Here is an 8,623-nt window from a genome sequence, read left to right on the forward strand (position 1 = left end):
ACATAAATATTAGTGATTGTTCTATAATACTAAACTTGATTAAATTACAAGGAGTCACTTATATGATTCAACATTATTACCCAATGGGTAAATCTTCAATGAAGATCTAATTATCGTTATTGCTATCAAACATCTATATCAGTGATAGTTATCAGAGTGTAGGCTTCAGATGCCAGATCACTCCTCACAGCCTCTTATGTTATGCTTTTTAATCAGAAATGAGAACTATTAAAAATATTTAGAGGATTTATTAGGATTGAGATGTGTTGCTTAGCTGCACTCATGCATAGTTTGTCTCCCACCCTCACATTACGTGTCATATGACAACTGCATGGTTTTCTAATGATTTAGTAGCAACTGTATAAGAGGCATAAAGAAGAGGGTTCTTACACCCTATTATCAGTGGTTCATAAATCAAAGGAACCAGAGTTGTCCTTAAATCATGCCCCTGTAGCAGTTTTGCTCTAAATTTTTAAAATCTAAAGTTTTAAAATTATACAATTTTATTCAGGAAAAAACATGTGTCCAGAAAACTTTTCTTAATTTCTTCACTGATACTTTGGATGTAATCAAAAACTTGTAAGAGAATGGACCAAAGCATGAGTAGGAGCTTTCCTGTTATCTTGGAGACTCAAGTCCATGGAAGAGAGGTCTACAGAACCTTCAATTATTAGGACAGCCACTTTCTCAAAAAGTTTGCGGAGAGGTGCCTTTTCAGCAGAATTTGTGCTAATCACTCACAGCACCCCAACCCCATTAATGTAAGAGCAGGACTGGGAAACAGATGATGTGCCCTCTGGAGAGGGCGTGTTGATGGAGGAAAGCTATCACCTCCCCTCACTTCCCAGGTGGTAAGTGAAGAAAGTGCTTTATTGGTATCACCTAGGAACTTGTTACAATTATAGACTCTTAACTGCTGAGCTAGACATATTTAATTCATGTTTGCATTTTAACAAGCTCCCCTAGGTGATTTGTAAGCACAGTACTGTTTGTGAAGAGCAACTCTAAAATCCATCTCTGCTAAGTAATATCTTTTAGGATCTCCACTACATGCTATGGGAACTCAATTAATTATGTAGAAAAGGGATTGCCTTTCCACGTGAGCTCCATGGTCCTTTCTTCCTTGGCCCATAAGAAAATCTTTCTTTCTACCACTGTTTCCTTCACTGGAACATTATTCTAGGCTCACTGTTTTTTTTCTGTTCCTTGAAACTTCGAAGACTTTTCTAGCCTTGAGATGTTGCTTTTTTTTGTACTTCCCTTTCTTGCTTTGCTCCTGTTTCTGGTCTTTGTTATTTAGATCTTTGTTGAGTTCCTGAGACTTTCTCTCATCCCATCTAAATTGGCTTCTGATCCTCGATCCTTAGGTACTTCCTAACATCTTATGTCCTTATTTTTTTTCGGTTTTCTTTCACTATCTGAAATTAGCTTGTCTATTTATCACCTTCCCTCAGTGGTAAGGTCCTTGAGGAAAAGGATACTTTCTGTCCCTTGGAATACAGGTTCAGCCCTATGGTGGATAGCAAATTTGTTTCATGAACATTTGTATCTTATTATTCCTGTAGTTACTTATTTACTTCTTTAATACTTTTCTGAGAGCCCAAGGAAAAATTTCAAAATATATGTGTATACTCACACAGTCTCTTGAGTTAAAAGTGTCAGAAGCATGGAACCTCAATGTAATATACTCAATGAAAATTATTTCAGAAAAGAAATAGTTCTTATTATATGAGATACCTTTCCAAGAAGAAAAAGAGGACATGTCTTCAATGGAATAATATTCATATAAATGAACTACTATGTCAACTTTCTGGAAATTTATAATAGGCCTCCATCCACAACTCCTAGTTAATCAGGTACTGTCAGTTTTATGTTATCCTATAAAATGATGAAGACATTTGGATAGCTAGAGAATAAATGTAGATATGATGAATTTCAGATTTTATATACACACATACATATATACACACATATTCATATATACACCTATGTATACATACACACACACACACACACACACACACACACACACATTTTAATCTGTAGAGATGTGATCTTGCTGCATTTCCTAGGATGGTCTCAAACTCATGGCCTCAAAGTATCTACCTGCTCCAGCTTCCCAAAGTGTTGGGATTACAGGCATGAGTTACCATACCTGGCCCAGATTTAATTTTAAATTAAAACATGTTAAACATCATGTTAAACATCAGATAAAAGACCACTTATCCAGAAGAAATTTGGGTGAATTTTTACACTGTTTATAACATAAATATAATTTAAATTTTCCTATTGTCAAAATAATCAATTGAAGGTAAAAAATATTACAGTTGAGAATTATCACTATCGTATTCACCTTATATATTTTGCTCAATTCCTTAGCACTCTACAGTAAAATCAGGAAGTATAATTTTTTAAGTTATGATTTTGAAAGGAGTTTTCTTGCAAAAAATTATAAATCAATGTTGGTATCATATTTTCAAAATTGATGCCACATTTACAATGGTTTTATTATTTTATTTGAAAGTAACTACATAATTACTTTGATCCAGATTATTTCAATAAATTTTGAGTACTATTTTAATTTACATTTAAAAAAAAATAACATGCTTTATGAAATTTCGCATTTGAGAACCATGACCGTTAGATTCTTATTCTATTTCTTCTGTAATGGACCTTTAAAATTTTAGCATCTTCTAAATCATTAGTTTTGTTATCCATATAATGAGAAAAAACTCATAAGAATCAAGCTGTGAAGATGGCCGAATAGGAACAGCTCCAGTCCACAGCTCCCAGCAAGATCAACTCAGGAGTCAGGTGATTTCTGCATTTCCAACTGAGGTACCCGATTCATCTCATTGGGACTGGTTAGACAGTGGGTGCAACCCACAGAGGGCAAGCTGAAGCAGGGTGGGGCATCGCCTCACCTGGGAAGCGCAAGGGGTCAGGAAACTCCCTCCCCTAGGCAAGGGAAGCTGTGAGGGACTGTGCTGTGAGGAATGGTGCATCCAAGCCCAGATACTACGCTTTTCCCAAGGTCTTTACCATCCACAGACTAGGAGATTCCCTAGGGTGCCTACACCACCAGGCCCCTGGGTTTCAAGCACAAAACTGGGCAGCCATTTGGGCAAACACTGAGCTAGCTGCAGGAGTTTTTTTTCATATCCCAGTGGTGCCTGGAACGCCAGACAGAACCATTCACTCCGCTGGAAAGGGGGCTACCAAGCCAGGGAGCCAAGTGGTCTAGCTCAGCAGATCCCACACCCACAGAGCCCAGCAAGTTAACATCCACTGGCTTGAAATTCTTGCTACCAGCACAGCAGTCTGAAGTTGACCTGGGATGCTGGAGCTTGGTTGGGGGAGGGGCATCTGCCATTACTGAGGCTTGAGTAAGCAGTTTTACCCTCACAGTGAAAACAAAGTCATTCAACTGGCCAGAACCCTCCACAACTCAGCAAAACCACTGCAGCCAGATTGCCTCTCTAGATTCCTCCTCTCTAGGCAGGGAATCTCTGAAAAGAAAAGGCACCAGCACCAGTCAGGGGCTTATAGATAAAACTCCCATCTCCTTGGGACAGAGCACCTGCAAGAAGGGGCAGATGTGGGCGTAGCTTCAGCAGACTTAAACGTCCTTGCCTGCCGGCTCTGTGCAGTGGATCTCCCAGCACAGCATTTGAGCTCCACTAAGGGACAGTCTGCTTCCTCAAGTGGGTCCCTGACACCTGTGTCTCCTGTCTGGGAGACACCTCCCAGCAGGGGCTGACAGACACCTCATACAGGAGAGCTCTGGGTGGCATCTGGTGGGTGCCCCTGGATGGGATGAAACATCCAGAGGAAAGGAGAGGCAGCAATCTTTGCTGTTCTGTCTTTGCTGTTGCCTAGGTGATACCTAGGCAAACAGGGTCTGGAGTGGACCCACAGCAAACTCCAGCAGACCTGCAGCAGACCTGCAGCAGAGGGACCTGACTATTAGAAGGAGAACTCAAACAAACAGAAAGCCATAGCATGAACATCAACAAAAAGGACATCCACACAGAACCCCATCTGAAGGTCACCAACATCAAAGACCAAAGGTAGATAAATCCACAAATATGGGGAGAAACCAGCGCAAAAAGGCTGAAAATTCCAAAAACCAGAATGCCTCTTCTCCTCCAAAGTATCACAACTCCTCACCAGCAAGGGAACAAAACTAGACAGAGAATGAGTTAGACGAATTCACAGAAGTAGGCTTCAGATGGGTAATAACAAACTCCTCTGAGCTAAGGAGCGTGTTCTAACCCAACGGAAGGAAGCTAAGAACCTTGAAAAAAGATTAAACAAATTGCTAACTAGAATAACAAGTTTAGAGAAAAACATATATGACCTGATGGAGCTGAAAAACTTCGTGAAGCATGAGAACTTCATGAAGCATACACAAGTATCAATAGCTGAATCGATCAAGCGGAAGAAAGGATATCAGAGATTAAAGATCAACTTAAAGAAATAAGGTGTGAAGACAAGATAAGAGAAAAAAGAATGAAAAGGAATGAACAAAGACTCCAAGAAATATAGGACCATGTGGAAAGACCAAACCTACATTTTATTGGTGTACCTGAAAGTGATGGGGAGAATGGAACCAAGTTGGAAAGCACTCTTCAGGATATTATCCAGGAGAACTTCCCCAACCTAGTAAGACAGGGAACATTCAAATTCAGGAAATACAGAAAACACAACAAAGATACTCCTTGAGAAGAGCAACCCCAAGACACATCATTGTAAGATTCACCAAGGTTGAAATGAAGGAAAAATTGTTAAGGGCAGCCAAAGAGAAAGGTTGGGTTACACACAAAGGGAAGCCCATCAGACTAACAGCAGAACCCTCTGTAGAAACCCTACAAGCCAGAAGAGAATGGGGCCAATATTCAACATTCTTAAAGAATTTTCAACCCAGAGTTTCATATCCAGCCAAACTAAGCTTCATAAGTTAAGGAGAAATAAAATCCTTTAGAGACAAGAAAATGTTAAGAGATTTTGTTACCACCAGGCCTGCCCTACAAGAGCCCCTGAAGGAAGCACTAAACATGGAAAGGAACTGGTAACAGCCACTGCAGGAACATAGCAAATTGTGAAGATCATTGACACTATGAAGAAACTGCATCAGTTAACAGACAAAATAACCAGTCAGCATCATAATGTCAGGATGAAATTCACACATAACAATATTAACGTTAAATGTAAATGGGCTAAATGCCCCAATTAAAAGACACGGATGGGCAAATTGGATAAAGAGTCAAGACCCATTGGTGTACTGTATTAAAAAGACCCATCTCCCATGCAAAGACACACATAGGCTCAAAATAAAGGGATGCAGAAATATTTACCAAGCAAATGGAGAGAAAAAAAAAAAAAAAAGAAGAAGAAGCAGGGATTGCAATCCTAGTCTCTGCTAAAACAGAATTTAAACCAATAAAGATTAAAAAAAAAGAGACAAAGAATGACATTACCTAATGGTAAAGGGATCAATGCAACAAGAGGGGCTAACTATCCTAAATATATATGCACCCAATACAGGAGCACTGAAATTCATAATGCAAGTTATTAGAGACCTATAAAGAGACTTAGACTCCCACACAATAATAGTGGGAGAGTTTAACATCCAACTGTCAATATTAAATTAATGAGACAGAAAATTAACAAGGATATTCAAGAATTGAACTCAGCTCTGGACCAAGCAGTCCTAACAGACGTCTACAGAACACTCCACCCCAAATCAACAGAATATACATTCTTCTCAGAACCACACCTCATTCATTCTAAAATTGACATTATTGGAAGTAAAATACTCCTGAGCAAATGCAAAAGAACGGAAATCATAACAGCCTCTCAGACCACAGTGCAATCAAATTAGAACTCAGAATTAAGAAACTCACCCAAAACCACACAACTACATGAAAACTGAATAACCTGTATCTGCTCCATTATTTACTGGGTAAATAATGAAAATAAGGCAGAAATAAATAAGTTCTTTGAAACCAATGAGAACAAAGACACAACATACTAGAATCTCTGGGGCACAGCTAAAGCCGTGTTTAGAAGGAAATTTATATCACTAAATGCCCACAGGTAAAAGTAGAAAAGATCTAAAATTAGCACCCTAACATCACAATTAGAAGAACTAGAGAAGCAAGAGCAAACAAATTCAAAAGCTAGCAGAGAGACAAGAAATAACTAAGATCAGAGCTGAACTGAAGGAGACAGAGACATGAAAAATGCTTATAAAAATCAGTGAATCCAGGAACTGTTTTTTTTTCTTGAAAAGATCAACAAAAATACATAGGCCACTAGCCAGACTAATAAAGAAGAAAAGAGAAAAGAATCAAATAGACGCAATCAAAAATGATAAAGGGGATATTACCACTGACCCCACAGAAATAAAGATTACTATCAGAGAATACTATAAACACCTCTATGCAAATAAACTAGAAAATCTAGAAGAAATGGATAAATTCTGGAACACATACACCCTCCCAATTCTAAACTAGGAAGAATTTGAATCCCTGAAAAGACCAATAACAAGTTCTGAAATTGAGGCAGTAATAGCCTACCAACCAAAAAAAAGTCCAGGATCAGGCGCATTCACAGCTGAATTCTACTAGAGGTACAAAGAGGAGCTGGTACCATTCCTCCTGAAACTATTCCAAACAATAGAAAAAGAGGGAATCCCCCCTAAATCATTTTTTGAGGCCAACATCATCTGGATAATAAAACCTGGCAGAGACACAACAAAAAAAGAAAATTTCAGGTCAATATCCCTGATGAACATTGATGCAAAAATCCTCAATAAAATACTGGCAAATTGAATCTAGCAGCACATCAAAAAGCTTATCTACCACGATCAAGATGGCTTCATCCCTGGGATGCAAGGCTGGTGCAATATACGCAAATCAGTAAACGTAATCCATCTCATAAACAGAACCAATGACAAAAGCCATATGCTTATCTCAATAGATGCAGAAAAGGCCTCCAACAAAATTAAACAGCCTTTCATGCTAAAAACTCTCAATAAACTAGGTACTGATGGAATGTATCTCAAAATAATAAGAGCTATTTATGACAAACCCACAGCCAATATCATACTGAATGGGCAAAAACTGGAAGCATTCCCTTTGAAAACACGCACAAGACAAGGATGCCCTCTCTCACCACTCCTATTATGCTTAGTATTGGAAGTTCTGGCCAGGGCAATCAGGCAAGAAAAAGAAATAAAACTATTCAAATAGGAAGAGAGGAAGTCAAATTGTCTCTTTTTGCAGATGATATGATTGTTTATTTAGAAAACCCCATCATCTCAGCCCAAAATCTCCTTAAGCTGATAAGCAACTTCAGCAAAGTCTCAGGATACAAAATCAATGTGCAAAAAATCACAAGCATTCCTATACACCAATAACAGATAAACAGAGCTCCATATCATGAGTGAACTCCCATTCACAATTGCTACAAAGAATAAAATACCTAGGAAGACAACTTACAAGGGATGTGAAGGACCTCTTCAAGGAGAACTACAAACCACTGTTCAAGGAAATAAGAGAGGACAGAAATAAATGGAAAAACATTCCATGCTCATGGACAGGAAGAATCAATGCTATCCCCATCAAGCTACCATCGACTTTCTTCACAGAATTGGAAAACACTACTTTAAATTTCATATGGAAACAAAAAAGAGCTCACATAGCCAAGACAATCCTAAGAAAAAAGAACAAATCTAGGTGGCATCACACTGACTTCAAACTATACTACAAGGCTACAGTAACCAAAACAGCATGGTACTGGTACCAAAACAGATGTATAGACCAATGTAACAGAACAGAGGCCTCAGAAATAACACCACACATCTACAGCCATCTGATCTTTGACAAACCTGACAAAAACAAGCAATGGGGAAAGGATTCCCTATTTAATAAATGGTGTTGGGAAAACTGGCTAGCCATATGCAGAAAACTGAAACTGGACCCTTCCTTACATCTTATACAAAAATTAACTCGATATGGATTAAAGACTTAAACATAAGACATAAAACCATAACAACCCTAGAAGAAATCCTAGGCAATACCATTCAGGACATAGGGATGGGCAAAGACTTCATGACTAAAACACGAAAACCAGTGGCAACAAAAGCCAAAATTGACTAATGGGATCTAACTAAACTAAAGAACTTCTGCACAGCAAAAGATACCATCATCAGAGTGAACAGCATGGGAGAAAATTTTTGCAATCTATCCATGTGACAAGGGGCTAATATGCAGAATCTACAAAGAACTTAAATTGACAAGAGAAAAACAACCCCATCAAAAACTGGGCAAAGGATATGACCAGGCACTTCTCAAAAGAATACATTTATGGGCCAGGCATGGTGGCCAACACCTGTAATCCCAGCACTTTGGGAGGCTGAGGCAGGTGGATCATGAGGTCAGGAGTTTGAGACCAGCGTGGCCAATATGATGAAATCCCATCTCTACTAAAAATACCAAAATTAGCTGGGCGTGGTGGTGCATGCCTGTAGTCCCAGCTGCTCTGGAGGCTGAGGCAGGAGAATTGTTTGAACTCAGGAGGCAGAGGCTGCAGTGAGCTGAGATCACACCACTGCGTT

The sequence above is a fragment of the Mandrillus leucophaeus genome, unplaced genomic scaffold (genome assembly GCF_000951045.1).
Source record: "Mandrillus leucophaeus isolate KB7577 unplaced genomic scaffold, Mleu.le_1.0 Scaffold615, whole genome shotgun sequence".
Classification (NCBI taxonomy): Eukaryota; Metazoa; Chordata; class Mammalia; order Primates; family Cercopithecidae; genus Mandrillus; species Mandrillus leucophaeus.